General features: G+C 48.9%; 1 long non-coding RNA gene across 1 annotated transcript in view; it reads right to left on the bottom strand.

Moving 5' to 3' along the window:
• LOC144888331 (uncharacterized) overlaps window positions 1-1,916 on the bottom strand; it is a 32,294-nt gene extending 30,378 nt beyond the window's left edge. The window contains exons 1-2 of the long non-coding RNA XR_013620927.1: window positions 1,783-1,916; window positions 1,493-1,625 (exon numbers count right to left, since the gene is read on the bottom strand). This is a non-coding gene — a long non-coding RNA (uncharacterized LOC144888331). The remainder of the gene's footprint in view (window positions 1-1,492; window positions 1,626-1,782) is intronic.
• Between the last annotated feature and the right edge of the window lie 19,186 nt (window positions 1,917-21,102).

The following is a 21,102-nucleotide window of genomic DNA, read 5'->3' as shown; positions in this document are numbered from 1 at the left end:
ACCGGCTCGATTAGCGCCATAGACCATGCGCTCCACGGGGTTACCACGAAGGGGCTCCTTGTCAGCTCCTCGTCAAGGGCGGAGCCTGGTAAACCCCCCGCACGCACCCAATGAGAAGCAACGTGCCGATTCCACGAGGCGGAGCTAACGAGCCGAGGGCGTGTCACTCCCCGCCGGATATACGCGGCCCCGCGCCGGATGTGACGTGAGATGCGCACCCAGCTTGGAGAAGGAAAGCCACCTGCGAGCGTTGAGTCAGATGCGCACCCAGCTTGGAGAAGGAAAGCCACCTGCGAGCGTTGAGTCAGATGCGCACCCAGCTTGGAGAAGGAAAGCCACCTGCGAGCGCTGAGTCAGATGCGCACCCAGCTTGGAGAAGGAAAGCCACCTGCGAGCGCTGAGTCAGATGCGCCTCAGCTTGGAGAGAGAAGCCACCGCCACCCCCAGCGCGACGATACCTCCCCGCATCTTTGGACCGGACCGGACCGTACTGGACCCTGCTTTGAGCCAAGAGTGCACCTTGAGCCATCGATACCCGCTGTCCTTTTCATCAACCCCCGTGTGAGTCAGCCTTGTCCCGTTTGTCTGTCGTCTGTCCGGGGTTAATATAAGAGTGTGTCTAAGTGCTTGTCTTTCTATGCTGTCCCTCTTGTAGTTGTAATCTAACCTTCCGCCTTAATATAACCTCCTCCGGAGGTCTTGAGAACTGAACCCCTGGTGTCGTATTGTGTTATTGTAATCCAGCCGGGTGTCTTCTTTTTCTTATTGAGCCAGCATCGCGCGGCTTCGTCAACGTTCGAGTACAATCGGGTAATTTGTGCGGACACGACGGCCATTCCGCTCGGCCCACCTTAACATCAAAGTCGTGTCTGTAACAATATTTATTAACATGGTGAACCTGACGATCTTCATCACTGTCCTGAGTGTCATTTTCGCAAAGGTGTCTACGCAAATGTAAACATTAATTTATGGATTCCTCATGCTCTGAATATTCCAAAAATGTATAGTTTTGCTAATCTACCAAAAATTTGAACGAAATTATATTTGTTAACATAGTGAACCTGACTATACTAGAATTTTTAAAGTGATTCTTCACCATTGGGAGATCGGGCCAAAAACGATACACAACAGGATATCTCAAAAAGTTGTGGACGGATTTGGACGAAACTTGGTGGAACGGTTGGGTGTCTGACAAGGAGAAACAGATTCGATTTTGGTGAAGATCTGAATATTGATTCGGACACGAGAATTATTTAATTTTAAAGTGATTCTTCACCATCGTTTTATGTTTTATTTATGCATTATTTACTGCTTTTTTGCGGTTTTTATATACTATATAGGTCTTCAACCTTTAAAATGTTGAAATATTTCCCGTTGGGAACATAACCCCAATGTTTACATGTTAAATATTGCCCTTATAACACGTTTTTGGATAACACAGCGTTTCGCGGGAACGCATCCCCCGCGTTATACGAGGGTCACCTGTACTTACCGTTGACGGCCCATATCACCGGACGTTGGGGTTTATTACTGATCACCCTGTTCATCCCCGGTGTTGTTGCATCTTTTGGCGAACCCCACAAGTGGGGCTCATCTGGCGAGATGCTGTTATCAGGTAAGATCTCCTAGGGAATAAAAATTGGGATGAAATATCAATCGACCAAAAAGGACATTTGGTCCCACCCAGGGTGTAACTTCACCACCCTCCAATATGTCCACCTGCAGCACCTCACACGGTAACATCCCACTCCCACCTTCCCAACCCGTTTACCCTACACGTACCTGTCCATCCTCAGTTCTTTGCTCCCTGTAACGTTCCATTTCAAGTTGCTCCACCCGTCTGACCCACATTGCCTCATGCTTCACCCCTCTAATGAGAGTGAGAAGTACCACGACTTTCATCCTCCACATAATGGTTAATGGCGGTTGCAAAGTCTAATATCGGTCACTCTATTTGACGTCACAATTTTCCGGTATCCATGTGATTATTAATTACAGATACAGTATTTCATTATTTGTCTGCGAATTTTAACAAAACACGTTTACCCACAAAATACATATTTAATGGCATAATCTAAAATTTATTTTACTAGTCTAGTAGGAAGACTAGGTCCCCCTGCACCCCCCGGAGATATACTTCTAATCAGTGTTTCTAGATTGGAAAAAATGTGTAGAAAATGACTAGCTATGGCCCCAAGCTGAAAAAATGTCCCACATACCATTTTCATGCAAATTACTGCTGCAAATTTTATGCAAAATTATGCAAATTTTATGCAAATTTTTGATGAGGAGTAGAGTTGAGGGGTCTTTGAGGGCTTCATCGAGGTGCTCTCGGTTGCAAGACTGGGTCATTCTGAGAAGCACAGCAGGGTCAGAGATCATGATGTTCTCCTCCTCAGTGAATCTCTCCATCAACAGCCTCTCCATTGCCTCACACACTGTTTTGAGGCAAAAGAGGGACTTTGCGTAGGCCTTTCCACTGAGAACACCTTTGAGAGATCCACTTGTTACTAGTTGTGCCTCAAAGAGAATCTCTGCATATCCAGAACCACGCATCTTGTGTCCAGTGAGCATCCCGATGTAGTTCATGGATGTGTGGAAGGGTCCAATCGTTACTACATGACTAGCAAATTCATTTGGCCAGCGCCAGATGATGGGAAGGGCTTTCATGCAGACACCCAGATCAAATGTATTCAGGACCCATCTCTGACCCACCTCAGCAGTTGCTGCCTCGGAACGCTTCAGTAGCTCACGAACAACTGCGTTGTCTGTGATCGGTTGGTGGATAGGCGTGCAGTAGTCGACTGTTGATTTGCTGGGTGGGGGAGAACCAGTTGCAGAGGTGAAACCCCCTAGCCCAGGCACAGGCTGCAGGCCATTGCCATGCCATGCAGGCACCAGGCACAGACCGATCACAGACAACGCAGTTGTTCGTGAGCTACTGAAGCGTTCCGAGGCAGCAACTGCTGAGGTGGGTCAGAGATGGGTCCTGAATACATTTGATCTGGGTGTCTGCATGAAAGCCCTTCCCATCATCTGGCGCTGGCCAAATGAATTTGCTAGTCATGTAGTAACGATTGGACCCTTCCACACATCCATGAACTACATCGGGATGCTCACTGGACACAAGATGCGTGGTTCTGGATATGCAGAGATTCTCTTTGAGGCACAACTAGTAACAAGTGGATCTCTCAAAGGTGTTCTCAGTGGAAAGGCCTACGCAAAGTCCCTCTTTTGCCTCAAAACAGTGTGTGAGGCAATGGAGAGGCTGTTGATGGAGAGATTCACTGAGGAGGAGAACATCATGATCTCTGACCCTGCTGTGCTTCTCAGAATGACCCAGTCTTGCAACCGAGAGCACCTCGATGAAGCCCTCAAAGACCCCTCAACTCTACTCCTCATCAAAAATTTGCATAAAATTTGCATAATTTTGCATAAAATTTGCAGCAGTAATTTGCATAAAAATGGTATGTGGGACATTTTTTCAGCTTGGGGCCATAGCTAGTCATTTTCTACACATTATTTCCAATCTAGAAACACTGATTAGAAGTATATCTCCGGGGGGTGCAGGGGGACCTAGTCTTCCTACTAGACTATACGTCTTTCTCTCCCGGCTCACGATTGATTCACTTGTAACAGGAAGTTCGATGACAACAACTTCCTGTCTGTATTTGGAAGTTTTGAGGGCGATCTACTTTCACGTCAGCATTTAACCTTTACATAAAGTTTTACTCTTTGAAGGCATTCTACCATTTTAATGCCATATAACGGCCGGATTATACACAGAATAGAAAAAAGTATTCACCCCCAACCACAAATACACTCGACGGATTTCTGAGAAATGTGAATGTTCGGTGCATTTTTGGGTAAAAGTTGGGAACCTCACTCTTTAACATAATTAGGGTATGCTGAATTCGATTAACCCGGTTCCCAAGCCGAATTTTGAGTTTTTGACCTTCTAATTAGCATAAACAAAATGGCCGCCAAATTGCCATTTTTGGACAATTTCTTTGAAGAAGCATTTATATATCATGCATATAGACCGATCCGATAAGGATCAGATAAGATAAGACCGATCCGATAAGGACGATCGGGCCCCTCGCCGAAAGGCGGCGATCTTGCGTCCGCCATTACTGGGAGGCGCCCCGATCCAAGGTCGGCGGATAATTCGTTCGGGTAATCGTTCTCAAGTGTTTCTCTATACGTGTTTGACGTCTTGTCGTCATGGGATGGGAAAGACTAAAGAAGGATCAGGAAAGCATTGTGCTGTTGTTGGTTGCAAAACAACAGCAAAAAACTCATAAAGTGGAAACGATCAGAGTGTGGAATTCACATGCCAGCGACTCGCCAAGATTGCCAGTGTCGACAGCCGTACCAAATACATCGCTTTCCAAACGGATCTTCAAACACATCCACTGAAAACTTGAAGCAGTGGCTGAAACATATCAATCGTATCATATCAATATCAATATCATATCAAAGATATTGTTACGGATCGCGGTTAGATGTTATTTCGACCGAGCGGTGGTGTATTACCGCGACCTAACAGTTATTCCCCGACTAGACCCCGATTCCACCCAGACGTTGACCAAATCGCGCTATGCTAAATCAATGATGGAAAGGACACAACGACTGGGATAGATGAAACGACGCAAGGGGTACAGTTCTCAAGACCTCCGGAGGAGGATATAATTATAGTGGTGGAGAAAAGGGGTAGATTACAAGGTAGTGAGGTAAAGGCACAGAAGAGATAGGCACTTAATTACAGTCTTATCTTATCCCAGACAGACCACAGACAAACGGAACAAGGCTGACTTACACAGGGATTGATGGCAGGAAGGGACAGGTAGTCGATAGCACAAGGTGCACCTTGGCTCGGGGACAGGATCAAGCACGGTCCAAGAGATGCAGGGAGGCCTCACAGCGCTCGGAGGTGGCGTCTTTCTTTCTCCAAGCTCAGCGCGCATCTGACGTCACCTCCCTCTTCCTGCGCATGGTCAGCGGGGAGTGACACGCCCTCGGCTGGTTGGCTCCGCCCCAGATGGGACCGGTCCGCCGCTTCCATTGGGTGCGGGGGTTACCGGGCTCCGCCCTTGACGAGGAGCTGACAGGGAGCCCCTATTTGGTAACCCCGTCGAGCACATGTTCGATGGCGGCTCGCTGGGAAGGCCTCATGCCCTCCCAACACCCCTTACCAACCAAGCCGGAGTGAGGACGCGCACTCCCTGTGCACGCCGCCGCCGTTGCTGTTGTTGTTGTTGTTGTTGTTGCTGAACCGTGAGGAAGAGCTGCGGGGAGGTATTGGGAGGTCCTAAACTTCCTAACGGTGCCATACAATCACATTCTGGTGCAACGAAGGGTCAGAATTAATGGAAACGAGTCCTTAACTGACATAGACTAAGAATAACTAGCAAGATGTCCTATAGTTGTCTTACATGAGATGCGGTGAACCTGGGCACGACATTTAATGGGGGAAATAGGGGGAGGTCGGGTCTACAGAGTGTTGTTTACAGAAAATGGGACTAGGGAATGGGGGATTGGGGATAGTTGGGAAGTATTGAGGAAATAGGGGAATATTTACAAGCGGATATGGATGGATGCAAATCCCATATCCGCAACATTGCACCCTTCTCTACCTCGGGGCGTCCCAACCCGATAAATTTTTACCGACTTTAGTGTGGCACTCAGATGTAGTTCCCGCTACTATTAACTCAACCCTGAGTGCGACAGTTTTGCAGATGTTCACAAATGAGTAAATATGTCCCCCTGCGACGTTGCACCCTTCTCCTAACAGAAACACACCCACAGGATAACCGAATCGTGGAAAGCATCCTCAAACTAAACATAAAGCCGGTAGGGAGCATCATTTATACAAGACTGATATTTACACTACGATCCAGGACCTGTTCTTTGAGGAACACATGCAGATGTTATGCATAGAGAGAGAGAGCACGCATGCCAGCATCGATACACCAACCCACGAGTGCCCTGTGGCCCTACGGCCTTTAATAATGTGCAGAGCACCCCGTCCAAGCACCAAAAGCACCACCCCATTATGCAGAGTCAGCACCATCTGGTGCACCAATAAAGTGTTCAATAATAAATGCACAATCAAGTGTCCATGGTCACCGGCGGTGTCGCAGCCGGCCGATGTTCTGCCGCTGGTCTTGCCTTCATGGAGTGCACTTGGCCTTCTGGCTTCTTTAGAAATAAAGAAAGGCGCCAACCGCGTCCATTTCTAAATTGTGGCCGTCAGGGGGGCCAACTAAAAGTGGTTCACCTGTATGGCATAGGTGCCACGTTGACCCAGAGGTCCATCCACGGGTGGTGCCTGACCGCAAAAGAACTGCGGTCCATTGTGGGCGGCCACAAAAATTGCGATCCATATGGTGTATCGATCCAGGCAGCAAGCAGCGGAAGTACAGGCCCACAACTGCGGAGCCAGCACCTCTCTCTCCTCTCTCTCTGCCCCAAAGCCAGATCCTCGGAGGTGGGAGACAAAAGAAGACAAGTGAGTAAGGTGGTAAGGGCGCAAAAGTGCACGCAATTCAAGGTAATGCACACTGGGGGCACATGGGAACCAGGTGAGACAGGTACGTTCCTACCGTACGCCCCCCCCCCCCCCCACCAGGTAACCTACATTGCCCCTCCCTTACCCCTTACTGTATCCACAAAACACAACACTACCCATAAACATCTACTTTACACATCAACAAACGTCCCTACTGTCTTCCCCGTTCCTCCCATCAACCAAATTCGTCTTCTCTCCCTCCTAACCAATCAAATTTGCCATTTGCAACTGTCATCAAAATTTGCCATCTACAACTCAACATCAAAATTTGCCATCACCAATTCATCATCAGTCCCTCCTAAGGAGGGAGAGATGGAATCACCCCAATGTCTCATCCACGTCGTGATGCGTCTCACAAATCCACACAGCAATTCTCCTTTCCTGCAACACAGAACAAAGGAACACAGGTGTGGAGTCATCATCATCACCTCAGGTAAGTGGCTGCGTATGGTGCGACAGGTTCATCAATCCTAACTATTTCCTAAATGACTTTAACAACTTTACATTACCCGGGGTCTTTCCCTGCCAATCCATTGGCCAACTTACACTATGGGTTCTAAAAACCAATTCCCATTGACCAAACTGTGGTGCTTCTCAAGTTGGGGTCTCACTCCCCCGACTCATCACTCACTCGGTGCCCCCGCACAATTTCGGTGGCTGGGTCGTGTGACGCTCCCAGCTGGTCCGCCCACCTGCACACCTCCACCACTGTTGTTGCCTACCGAGCTCACCTGCTCCTCACCCTAACCTAACTAACTGGGGAAGGCCCTCTCGCACTCTCACCCCCTCAGTGCCCTCTCTGGCATGGGCTGCCCGATCCACACCCGGGATCCTCAGGCACTCACTGACACTAACGGCTCCCAGAGCCCACCTGCGGCCTCACCTGGCCGACATCTAACAGTGGCGGAGTGCCCAACCATTCACACTCATACTAACAGGCCACACGACCAGCCAATTTCACCACACCAATGCACCCATCCACAATACCATTCTGCATCCGCACCACAAATGCCAATATCCAACCACAATTTACCTATACCTTCTAACTATTCTTTAAACTACCCTCCCCGGGTACTCGTGAAAAGGGGTCCACTCTTCCCCCATCCACACCTTCGCACCATGCACACCACTCCGTACCACTTACTCCAACTCTCTCCACACCACTCATTCTCCGCTCCATATATTCCACACACCTGTGCTTGCACACCTGTGCTCTCATACTTGGTGCCGCCTGCACCCTTCTCTCCCCCAAGCGCATTCGCGCTAATCCACAACACTCACTACTCACCATGACACTCATCTGCAATGCTCTCTCATTCATCACTTGTACACTCACACACACCTTGGAGCATTGCCTCACCGATGCCTCATTTGAAGCTGCTCACCAGCACTTCCATTCACACTGCATCATCTACTCTGTCTACTCCCTTCTAAAACTCGCGCTCCTCCGTCTTCCCTTACACTCAGCGCTCCCCCGTCATTATCAAACACTAAGCTACTACGTCCCCACTACAGGTATCAGTCACTATCTAAACCTTAACGTTACCTAATGTCATCTTCTAGGGCCCTACACACAATATCCTAACCCACCCGGGCTAGTTTCCACTGCCATACACCCCCTAATCTATAGCGCATTTGCCCCCTTCATGGGAAGGGTGGCAGGGATGCCACCCTTACCCACCGTCATACGGCGCGAGTGGGACCTTGTGGGACCACCTCGTATGTGAGTCGTTGCCCGCCTGCCGGACCCCGTGCGTCGCCCCTTGCGGGGTCAGCGCGGGGCCGAACCGGCTGGGCCCCCACAGTACATTACCCCCAAGGGGCTCCCGTGCCTCCCCTGTCCCTCTAAAAACTACCCCTGTTGGTGTCGATGCATGGGTCACACTTCCGCAACCCGCTACCCATTCCATACCACCACAACCTTGCTCACTCACACCTCGCACCTCTCCCATCACCGGACCCTCTCGCTCGCACCCTCGTTCCATACCCTCCGGACCAGCCATACACCTCACTCTTGGCCTCTTACGAACATCCGGGTCCATCTCGACCCCCAAGCTTATTAAATCACCTGGCGCATCATACGCACGACCATATTGGTCACCACTTACACCGGGTCCTCTTTCTCTTCGCTTCTCCTCCATCACCTGCGAATCCCTCATCCGGTTAATGAGCACATCATCACGATCCGAACACAGACTTTGGACCAATTCTTTTACTTCCTCCTTTATCTCTTTCTTATCCTCTCTCCGTCGCTTCTTAATTTCGCTCACCCCTTCTTCCACTTCTTCTAATTTCTGCTTCACCTCCTTCATCTCCTCGTGCGCCCCCTTAAGTTCTTCCTCTAACTCCACCTTATTTTTTTCTATGTGCTCCCGCACCTCTCGCTCTTTAACCTCCATCACCTCTACCACCTTGTTCATTTTCCTCGTCAGGTCCTCATGTACCGTCTGACACTCTTTTTTAATTACCCCTACTTCCTTTTTCATCTCCTTCTGTGTCGATTTTAAACCCTCTATTACCGCTGTGTTCTTCTTTACCTGGCCCCCAACTCCTTTTGTCCCACTGTCAGTTGTTCTACTCCCAGCGTCAACTCCTCTATACCACCTTGCAATTTTACAGTCCCCTTTCTCACCTCCTTCTCCATGCGCTCCTTACAGTGCCTCACCTCCTCGCGCACTCCTCCGACCTCCTCACTCACACCTCTTCTGATCTCCTCTCCCATCACTTGCATCTCCTGCCCAGATGCCACCCTCATCTGCTCCATTTCCTCCCTGTGAGCATCCAATTTAGTTTCTACCCCCATTCTGACCCCCTCTATCTGCTGCCCCATTTTTTAAACTTCCCTTTCCGCTTGGTCCCTCATGTCCCTCAATTTGCCTTCCATACTGTTTTCTAACCCCTCTAACCCCCTTTTCATCCCTTCCATTTGATTCTCTTGAGCGGCCATTCTGTTTTCTACCCCCGTTAACCCCTCCTGTATTTCCCCTAATCTATTGTCTAATCCCTCTATTCTACTCCCTAACCCTCCGATCTGGGCCCCCATCCTTTGTTCTAACCGTTCCCCCATTTCTCCCATTTTGCCCCCCATTCTGCCCTCCAATCGCTCACTATCAGCCCTCATTTGCTCACTCTGAGCATCCATCCGGTTCCCCATTACCCCCATCATTCTGCTTTCCATTTCTTCGCTATTCTTGTCCATAAGGGCCTTCATTTGTATAAAAAAAAGGTTCACATCCACCAACGGCGCTGCTACGGTCGTGGGCGCGGTCGCCGTAGCCATGTGCGAGGCGCCATTTTGCGCGCCCGTAACCTCGTGCGTGAGGACGCCATTTTGCGAACCTGCCGCCCTCACTGCTTCGCTCTCCTCATGTCCCTCAATTTGGTCCTGGATCGACCCTGCCTCACTCTCCTCTACCGGAACCCAGCCGTCTTGATCTGCCATAGCGCGACTTTCAAAATTCGGGTTTTTTTGTAAAACAAAATCAAATTTCGGTGTCTTTATAATTTTGACCAAATTTTTTCCTAGATGTTTTTTTAAAAATTTGGTTCGGGCCTCGAATCTCACTCCTCGACACCAATTGTTACGGATCGCGGTTAGATGTTATTTCGACCGAGCGGTGGTGTATTACCGCGACCTAACAGTTATTCCCCGACTAGACCCCGATTCCACCCAGACGTTGACCAAATCGCGCTATGCTAAATCAATGATGGAAAGGACACAACGACTGGGATAGATGAAACGACGCAAGGGGTACAGTTCTCAAGACCTCCGGAGGAGGATATAATTACAGTGGTGGAGAAAGGGGTAGATTACAAGGTAGTGAGGTAAAGGCACAGAAGAGATAGGCACTTAATTACAGTCTTATCTTATCCCAGACAGACCACAGACAAACGGAACAAGGCTGACTTACACAGGGATTGATGGCAGGAAGGGACAGGTAGTCGATAGCACAAGGTGCACCTTGGCTCGGGGACAGGATCAAGCACAGTCCAAGAGATGCAGGGAGGCCTCACAGCGCTCGGAGGTGGCGTCTTTCTTTCTCCAAGCTCAGCGCGCATCTGACGTCACCTCCCTCTTCCTGCGCATGCTCAGCGGGGAGTGACACGCCCTCGGCTGGTTGGCTCCGCCCCAGATGGGACCGGTCCGCCGCTTCCATTGGGTGCGGGGGTTACCGGGCTCCGCCCTTGACGAGGAGCTGACAGGGAGCCCCTATTTGGTAATCCCGTCGAGCACATGTTCGATGGCGGCTCGCTGGGAAGGCCTCATGCCCTCCCAACACCCCCTACCAACCAAGCCGGAGTGAGGACGCGCACTCCCTGTGCACGCCGCCGCCGTTGCTGTTGTTGTTGTTGTTGTTGTTGCTGAACCGTGAGGAAGAGCTGCGGGGAGGTATTGGGAGGTCCTAAACTTCCTAACGGTGCCATACAATCACATTCTGGTGCAACGAAGGGTCAGAATTAATGGAAATGAGTCCTTAACTGACATAGACTAAGAATAACTAGCAAGATGTCCTATAGTTGTCTTACATGAGATGCGGTGAACCTGGGCACGACATTTAATGGGGGAAATAGGGGGAGGTCGGGTCTACAGAGTGTTGTTTACAGAAAATGGGACTAGGGAATGGGGGATTGGGGATAGTTGGGAAGTATTGAGGAAATAGGGGAATATTTACAAGCGGATATGGATGGATGCAAATCCCATATCCGCAACAATATCAATCATATCGCTGTCACACCTTGACGTTTTAGCCAGCGTATGCCGACGTATGAAAAATTTGGCTATGTTAAGAGCACGCTGAAGCACGCTGGCAAACGTCGTAGTACGCCGAGCTCGTCGACAAATTTCGTGCATGCACAAAATTTGTCGACGTATGCCAGCGTATGACTCACACCAGCACTCAATTTTGATACGTCGGCATACGCTGGCTAAATCGTCAAGGTGTGACAGCCCAAATGCAAACAGCCGAGTAAGTTTCGTAAAAATAACTTTTTTTTTTAATACTCACTATCATGACTAAATGTGTGCAAAAAAAGAAAGAATAAATGCCAACCAACGCGGCCAGTACCGTAATTTTGTTTTAACTATCAACAAGATAATAAAGCGCGGTGTTACGCGCGCTACTTGTAAGCAAGGAGGAAGCGGACAATGCGGTAATTTGTAAGAGTCTTTATTCAAGAGCTCACTAACACTGAGCTGCTCAGGGCTGCGCGCCCCGTGTATATCGTGAGGCCACGCCTCTCTCCCTGGCGTGGCCCACCTCCACTTGGTGTGCGGGGTGATGTCACCACGTCAGTGCTTTCGTGTCCGCCACAATAATTTCATTTTGAAAGGCAAGGATTTTTCTTATTAAAAATATCAGTAGACGCTAGATGAAGAATGAACACAATTTGCCATTAATGATAATGATATATCCCATGCCCATAGTTTGATACCATCTAAGTGGTAAATCAGGCGCAAGGCAGGGGGTTACATGTGTATCAAACGAGCATGCACCCACTCCTCCCACAAAATATAAGAAATAAATCAAATAAAGCCAAGCCCCTTGCATCTAAACTATTCTGCTTGTGTCTTTTCTGTTATTACCCAGGTGTGCTCAGTTCACTTCTGTGATGAAAGATCAACTTCAGACCATCCATATCCATCTTTGAACATGGGATACAAAAGAGATGTAAGTTTTGAAGAAAAAAAATTGTATGAAAAAAATGTAAATCATAATTGAAGTTCTATTGTGGTTCTTTCTTACCATAATGACTAACAATCCTTCCATGACACTTCATTTTATATTCAATTGTATATCCATTTTCACAGAAGCAGATGACACCATGAAGACCTGCTCCACCGCAGCGTGTCTCCACTCTCACTCTGCATGCAGAAATGGCTAAAGCTGATATTGAAGAACATGAAGAAATTGCAATGGATCACCTTGTTCATACATCTGTCCAGACAAACGAGCCAGAGAAGAACGGTGCAAGCATTCAGTGGTATGATGCCACAATTTGCGATCACAATTATACCAATAAAAATACTGTAATTAGTACTCAATCAAAGTCTGTTCAGACAGATCACTGCCCTGAAATATCAGTACCCTGTTTAGATGATTGTGGAGTCCAATTTTATACTGGATTAAGTACAAAGGTATTTTGGGCTTTTGTGAACTCTTTGCTGATGTGCTTGCCTACACTACCGAAATTCAGACTCGCTATACATGACCAGGTGTTGCTGGTTTTTATGAGATTCAGATTGGGTCTCATGTTCACAGACCTTGGGACAAGATTCAAACTCTCCAGATAAACTGCTTGTGATATCTTTGCAACATGGCTGCCAGTCGTCGCAAAGTACATGAAAGACAATCTCATCTTCTGGCCACCGCGTGACACTTTATCAAGAATACGTCCAAAGTGTTTTGCAACATCTCACTCAAGGGCTGCTTGTATTATTGACTGTACAGAAATATTCGTTCAGCGGCCAGTTAATCTAAAGAAGTGCGCACAAACATATTCAAATTACAAACACCATAACACATGTTGTGAAAATAAACCAAGTCCACAACTTTGTACCATAGGTAGGTTTAATCTCAATCAGATCTTTAGCATCATCCTGCAAAATACAATCATGCAATAGATATCAGGATCTTGGCATCATATAGGGAGGATCGATTATATTAGTCAATGCAAGCAAGCCTAGAATACATGTGCGAGTACGTACCGTTCAGGACTACATGTCATAGTAAAATGTCACAGGAGTGGCTCCGCGTCGTGGACGTCCGAGGTCTAAGAGACGCCCCTCTGCGGTTTAAGTGGGCATCACTCCTGGGTTCAACTTTGATATACATTTTCGCTACATTCTCCCCACCGTTAGAACTACACTGCCGCTAGGCAGGAATCAAGCATGCGTCAGCATTAATTGATTGGGGACGTCATTCCGTGTCAGTCGGTCCATCTGTAGCGGTCAGGGTAGCGAATTACTCTGCCAGCACGGGTCCGGAAACTACCGGGTACGGCCTCCCCAAGCCCAGAGTCCCCTGCATCGGAGTAGCCGCTGGAGGCAGGTGTTGGAGGGGGCACCTCAGGGCCTTCATGCAGGGGTGTATTTGACGAAGGAAGGGACGGCAGATGTTCCATAGAGGAAGCTTCGGGGGAGTCCATAGACTCGTAGATCGGTTCGTCGATATCCCCATAAGGGTCGATGACCCCACATGGGGCGAGATGGCGTACGGAGACAGTTGACTCACGTCCATCTGCCGTCATCACACGAGCATGCTCGGGATTAGCCTGGAGTACCTGCACCTTATCCACTAAGGGGTCGTACTTGCTTGTGCGAACCGCACGTTTGAGATAGGCCGGCCCCGGCTCAGCGAGCCAACTGGGTACAGATCGGATACTACCCGAGCTTCTAGGGTGGTGGAACAGTCTCTCGTGAGGAGTCTGGTTGGTGGCCGTACATAGTAGAGCCCTGATGAGTTCAGCGCCGCAGGTAGCGACCAAGCCCATTTATCGAGGCCACGGCCGAGGGTCCTGAGACTTAGCATGATGGCCCTCCATATAATCCCATTGAAGCGTTCGACCTGCCCATTCGCCTGGGGCCTGTACGGTGTGGTGTAACTCGAAGCGACATTATTGTGAAGCAAGTAACCCCTCACGTCCTGGGACAGGAACACCGCACCCCGATCGGTATGCACGTAGGCCGGATACCCGAACATAGAAAACAAATTCTGCAGGCACCGTATGACCGTGGCAGCCGTCATATCCACGCACGTGTAAGCAAAAGGGAATCGCGAGTACTCATCAACGATAGTGAGCAGCTAACGAGTTACTCGACACTGGCAGCGGCCCTTTGAAATCCATTGCCAATCTCTCCCACGGTCTAGTAGCCCTAACCAGTGTCCCCATGGGAGGGTTGTAAAAACGCGGTTTGAGTTCCGCACATATAGCGCAGTCGCGGCAGATCCGGCGGATGTCCTCAATCGAGTACGGCAGATTACCACTACGCACAAAATGAGCGAAACGCGTCACCCCAGGATGACACATAGTGCCGTGCAAAGCGCGCAGACCCTCCAGAGTTACGATACCCGCGCACGTAGCCGGCCTCGATAAGGCGTCGGCGACCAGGTTATCCTTCCCCGGGCGATATTTGATGGTGTAGCAGAAGTCGGCGAGTTCGATACGCCAGCGTGTGATTTTCTCATTCTTAATGCGTTGAGCATGTAGGGTGTCGTACATGAATGCTACGCTTTGTTGGTCCGTGATGATTTGGAAGCATCGCCTGAGTAAGTACGGTCGCCATCGCCGAAGCGACTCAACGATGGCGTACGCTTCCTTTTCGACAGACGAATGCCTCCGCTCAGCGGAGGTGAGAGTCCGCAAAAAGAAAGCCACCAGGCGCCCCCCCCCCCCCCCCCCCCCCAGGGAGAGTGTCGCCGCTATCGCATGATCCGAGGCATCACTTTCTAAGACGAAAGATTCGCTCTCGTCGATCATCGCCACAGCGGCGCCAGCGATGTCGGCCTTAAGGCCCCCGAAGGCTGCCAAGGCAGCTGGGCCCATGGGGAACGCGTCGCAGGCCACAAGGGGGCGGAGCTTCACGGAGAAATTTTGCACCCACTTCGAATAGTGGGCGAACAGCCCGAGAGCGCGCTTCAGCGAAGCTCGATCGCTAGGCGGAGCCATATCGAGCAAAGGTCGCAGACGCTCCTTATCTGGAGAGACAGAGCCATGGGTCACGGTGTACCCCAGAAGATCTATCATGCGTAGAGGGTAACGACACTTAGCCTCATTCATGGTTAGGCGATACCTCTGCGTGACCTCGAGGAAGCGCTTCAGATTAGCATCATGATGCCCCTGGTCATACCCACAAACCGTAAGATTGTCCAGATACACAAAGACATCTGTCAAGTTCTCCTTAGTAACGAGGTCGTCCATAGCCCTCTGAAAACAGGAGACCCCGTTCGTTACCCCAAAAGGTAATCGGGTGAACTGGTATAACCTTTGACCCGATTCAAAGGCGGTATAGATGCGATCAGCCCTAGAGATGGGGATCTGATGATACGCACTACGCAGATCGAGAGTGCTGTAGACTGAGTACTGGGCCACCTGTCGTACCAGCGCGTCCATCCCCGGTAACGGGTAGGCGTCCAGCTGTGTAAAGCGATTAACCGTCTGTGAATAGTCGATTACCATGCATCGGCGATGGGCTTCACTTCGCACCACTAAGACCTGGGCCCGCCACTGCCCCCGGCTAGGTTCTATGATACCCTCCTTTAAGAGCTGGGCCATTTCTTCCGCAATGAATTGCGCGTCCGCTCGTGAGTAGCGCCGTGATTTCACCACTACAGGAGTGCAGTCAGTGGTCAGGTTGGGGAACAGCGAAAGAGGCTCAATTTCCATTTTCGCGAGTGCACACACAGCAAGCGTGTCAGTCCCACCGAATTCCATTTCCAAACGTCCATGCCGCTTAAGAAAATCGTGTCCTAACAGAATGTCGGCACATAAAGCAGGCAAGACCATGAGATGTACATCTGGAAACATGCGTCCCTTTATCACAAGTTTCAATCGACATTCCCCTTTTGTGCTGAGCCGAAGCCCCTGGGAGGCCATGAAGATCCGTCGTGTTGTCCCGAGGACCAGCCACCCATGTTTACGCAGCAGTCGTTGATCGATAAAACTATCCGTAGACCCCGTGTCGACTAAAGCCTGCGCAAAAATGCCTTCGACCATGAGTGGAATAATGGCCTGAGCAAGGCCGGAAGATCCGGCAGGTATTGAGCCATCCGGGCGAAAAGATCGCGCCTCACGTGTGGAGCCCACGCCGGCTGCAGTTTTCCAGTCGTTTGAGCGGCCTCCGGAGGGCCCTCGTGTCAAAGGCATAGTTGGAGCTTCAGGAGCTTGTAGTCCGTACAAGCAGCCGTCAGAGGGCGCTCGTGTCACGCGAGGAGGATCGCAGCCATCTGGAGTTTCATGTGCTGAGGCAAGAGCATGTAGTTCGTACGTGCTGCCGTCAGAGGGCACTCGTGTCACATGCATTGTTTGCGTCAAAGCGGGAGCTTGTCGTTTGTTTGAATTGCCTTTGGAGGGCGTTCGGATTCCAGTCAAGGACGGTCGCTCCGCGGTCGGTCGTGTTCGCGCCATTTGTTTTGGCGGCCCGATGTATCTCACCAATGTCGAGCGTGCAGCCAGGGGCCCACGAGGAGGAGGACCGCTCATCAAAGTCGGGTGAGGCGCCCCGCTCTGTGCTCGGTCCGTTGGCTCGGCGATAAGCCCATTCAAGGTCGCGCGAGTTCGTGCGCCCCGCGTGGTCTTCTGACAGACTTTTGCAAAATGTCCTTTAGTCGAACACAAATGGCATATTGCTTCCCGAGCCGGACACGCTGACCTGGGATGCTGTCGGTTGCCACAGAAGTAACACGTTGCATTTCGTACAGGCCTTGGCCTGGCCGCCGTAGCCGCAGCCAAGCCGGAATCCGAGTCCACCTCGGGAGCGGCCAAGGGCTCCGCTAGCATGGTCGGGTCCGCTCCCGTATCCTTGGCGGTAGCCCTCTCCGGTCGCGCGAGTTGAGAAGTCCCCGCGACGACCCGTGTGTGGTCATAGGCGGTAGATTGTTCCTGGGCCTCAGTGTAGACGTGAGCCACACGTAGAGCCTCCGCGAACGTCAGGTCAGCTGTCTCCAAAAGTCTGAGCCTGAGAGCAGGAGAGCCGATCCCAGAGATGAAAGCGTCTCGGACAAGATCGTCCTGGACTTGCTCGTGAGTGCGGACCTCTTGGGTACTGTCCACTAGTAGTTGTCGTAGCCCCTGGGCGAAGCGGTCTATCGACCCAGTGGGCTGTTGCCGCCGTGATGAGAGCAGATACCTGGTGTATACCACGCTCCGTTTCTTAATGTAAATACGCTTTAGCTCCGCCACAGCGGCATCGTACGTCGTACATTGTCCAATGCTCCGGTAGACGTGGTGGTCCACTTTAGTCTGCAGAACGTCCAGTTTCGTTTCAGCAGTGGGAACGGTCTCCTGGGCTTTGAACTGGTTCTCCAGTGTTCTGAGCCAGTGAGTTAACTCCGAGCCTGAATCCGCAGCTTGTGGGTCAGCGCTGAAGGTCGGTACATGTATCATCCTGTGTCCCGCCATTTCCGTAGATCTTGATTGAGATTAAATGTTGTGAAAATAAACCAAGTCCACAACTTTGTACCATAGGTAGGTTTAATCTCAATCAGATCTTTAGCATCATCCTGCAAAATACAATCATGCAATAGATATCAGGATCTTGGCATCATATCGGGAGGATCGATTATATTAGTCAATGCAAGCAAGCCTAGAATACGTGTGCGAGTACGTACCGTTCAGGACTACATGTCATAGTAAAATGTCACAGGAGTGGCTCCGCGTCGCGGACGTCCGAGGTCTTATAGACGCCCCTCTGCGGTTTAAGTGGGCATCACTCCTGGGTTCAACTTTGATATACATTTTCACTACAACACATACAAGGCATTGTATTGTATTGCTGCAAATGGTTTCGTGACATATGCGTCAAAACTATTTGGTGGCCGAGCCAGTGACACATTTATATCTATCAACAACACAACAACATGCATTTTAAGGCCATTTTCCCTGCTAGAGCGGGGGTTAGCCTTGCGGTCCCCATGACAATCTTCTCCATTTTGCCCTATTTTCTGCATCTCTCCTTGTTAACCCCCTTGCCCGCATTTCTTCTTCCACCATCTTTAGCCAAGTCTTTCTCGGTCTTCCCCGTCCTCTACTTCCTTCTACATTCATTTCCATCACTCTTCTCAACCAGTCACTTTCATCCTTCCTCAACACATGACCAAACCATCTCAACCTGTTCCTCTTCACAGCATCAATCACAGGCTCTATTCCCATCATCTTTCACAATTCATCATTTGTCTTCCTCTCTCTCAACGATACTCCGCACATCCACCGAACCATTCGCATTTCCACCCTTTCCAGCCTTCGTTGCTGCTCTACACATTTATATCCAATAACTCAGGATTTGGTGAACACTTGTTTCCAGGTGATGAAGTATTGGCAGATCGTGGATTTACCATTGCAGACATTCTGCCTCCTGGTGTGAAACTATCGATTCCAGCTTTTACGAAAGGGTTTAAGGACAGGAAATTACCCGAGGAATGTGTAACTGAAACTAGACACAGCAAATGTTCGCATCCATGTAGAGAGGGCTATCAGACGACTTAAGTGCTTTAAAATCTTGACCAATGTAATACCAGGTAGTGTAAAGAATGTTGATGACATTTTGATTGCATGTGCAGGATTATGTAATTTACAACCATGCTTGATCAATGAAGGGAACGATGGTGACTCTGGAAATGATGAAGATGAAGTTGTACCAGTGGATGTGGACTTGGCACTAGATGATGATGATATGGAATGGTGAAGTCACATGTTTGAGTTTGAAGAGCTTGAAATATATTCTTGTAATATGAGTCTTGTAATGCAGATATGCATTCTCATGTAAATGTGAGATGGCTTTGAAAAAAAAGGTGTATTAGGAATGCAATTGAATGAATAAGTATGAATAAAAGTCATGAAAACAAAAGTTTGTATATCCTGTCCTCAATTTCTCACAATTCTCTCTCGGTCTATCACAAAATGTCACATTTATATTTGTATATAAATGCAACACTCCTGTTCTCAATTTCTCGTAATCTTTTCTCAGTCCATCACAAAATATCACATTCCACACGCTTTCATCCGCTCAGGCTCCTTCAAATAAAACACAAAAGAAAGTAAAATTATACATTTTGAATGTGTATTTCTACATGTACTTCCACCTCCATGTATAGCTTACAGTTTATGGAATGGCTTGACAACTTTGAGTTCTCCAGAACAGATAGAATCTGCGAGTGCTGGGAGCAAATGCTTTAAGTAAAATCTACGGAGATGTGTCATCCTCTCACGAACCCACACAGCATCCAAGTTCACGTCAATAATTAAGTAGTCTTTTGGTGACCACACCATAAATTTACACTTTGAACGTCGAGAACAAAATCATAGCTAGCTGTACTTGTGTGTGGTACCCACTCGCTGCTGTTGTTTGGCGAAGGAAATATTGACCATCCTTGAGACGAACGTCGCATGTTCCACTCTCCACTAGTCCCTTAACGGTACCCCCATGTTTTGCTAGCTTTTGTTCAGTTGGACATTTAATTTCGAGTATGGTCTCATGGTCGACGATTCCATCAAGACTTGCACCAAGCCAACTCTCTTCCGGAGGAACAACTAGCCATGTCGTGCTAACTTTTCTTCCTGCAACTTTCTCAAACTGCTCGCGAGCATGTGCCTCATGTTCCTGTCCATACTTTGTTGCGGCATTGCCTTTGAAGGTTGGATTAATGTGGTTTGCAACCCATTTCGCGGAGTCTGCTTTGTTCGGTACACTAGCTGCTGTGCTACTGGTGATTCTTATTTTTCTTTGTGATGTCCATAAGGCAGAGTTCTGGTTTGTGGTTTGTGAGGCTAGCTCAGTGGCCTCCCATCTTGTTAGCTTAACATGATCCTTGGACGTGGCTTTGCAGGGTTCACACACAAGTTCACTGCTGTGATCTCCATGTTCAGGCATCCTGGTTGTCTTTCGCTTTTTAGCTGGGGGCTTTGCCGACAGTATGTGGTTGAGCATTGTGCCTGGAATGGCAGAAAGTACTTGCAAATATGGCTGATCAAGATGTTCCTGTAAACTCTTGTCTGTTTCAAATGCGAGTACATTGTTGGCCGTAAACTTGTTGCTATTACCACAAATGTTCTTGTCCACGGTAAGTTCAACATTGTGGTAACTATTGATCATCTGAGAATATCGAACTTGAGCTCTCAAAGTGATGATGTTCTTGTCTGTTGAACAAAATCGATGTTGAACAACACCAATCCATCCTGAAGGAAGATAATTCATCCCTTCGCCGATGCTGCGCAAGTTCTGTTTGGCTGGTCATCGCATGCCGGCGCACTGACAAAATACTCGTAAATATCTGAAAATGAGATTAATGAGAAAAAAAATCATTACGTTTTATCTCAGTAAAACATTACAAATAATACACAATACACGAATACGAGCACATGGGACTACACGACATAAGATGGTTCATGGTACAAACATGACATATAAGTTGCGTTTCATCATCAAATAATAAAATACATACTTTGAAATTGCAGCCTAGGCCACTCACAAACGTCATCAGTCCACGATTCCATCTTCTCCGATGAATCTAACAAACAAATATATTTTGTATCGATATGCTTTGGGCAAAGTGAACTGTGACCGGGAACTGCATGTAATCTGAGCAAGCGGCATGAAGCGGACGCCCCCCAGCTATGGCGGCGTCTATAGAGGGCGCCCGTCCATTGAACCCTCCGTCGGATCGGTCTATACATGCAGCTTTTACTTTAACTTTACAACTTTTACCCCAAAATGCACCCAGCAGCTTATACATGGCATTTTTTTCATAAATCCGCCTCGTCTATATGATGGTTGGCGACATATTTTCCACTATGAAGTGGGAAATGGTTTTAAGAAG

The sequence above is a fragment of the Myxine glutinosa genome, chromosome 11, assembly GCF_964187855.1.
Source record: "Myxine glutinosa chromosome 11, kmMyxGlut1.1, whole genome shotgun sequence".
NCBI lineage: Eukaryota > Metazoa > Chordata > Myxini > Myxiniformes > Myxinidae > Myxine > Myxine glutinosa.
The sequence above is the reverse complement of the archived record's forward strand: the minus strand, read 5'-3'. Positions and strand labels throughout refer to the sequence as shown.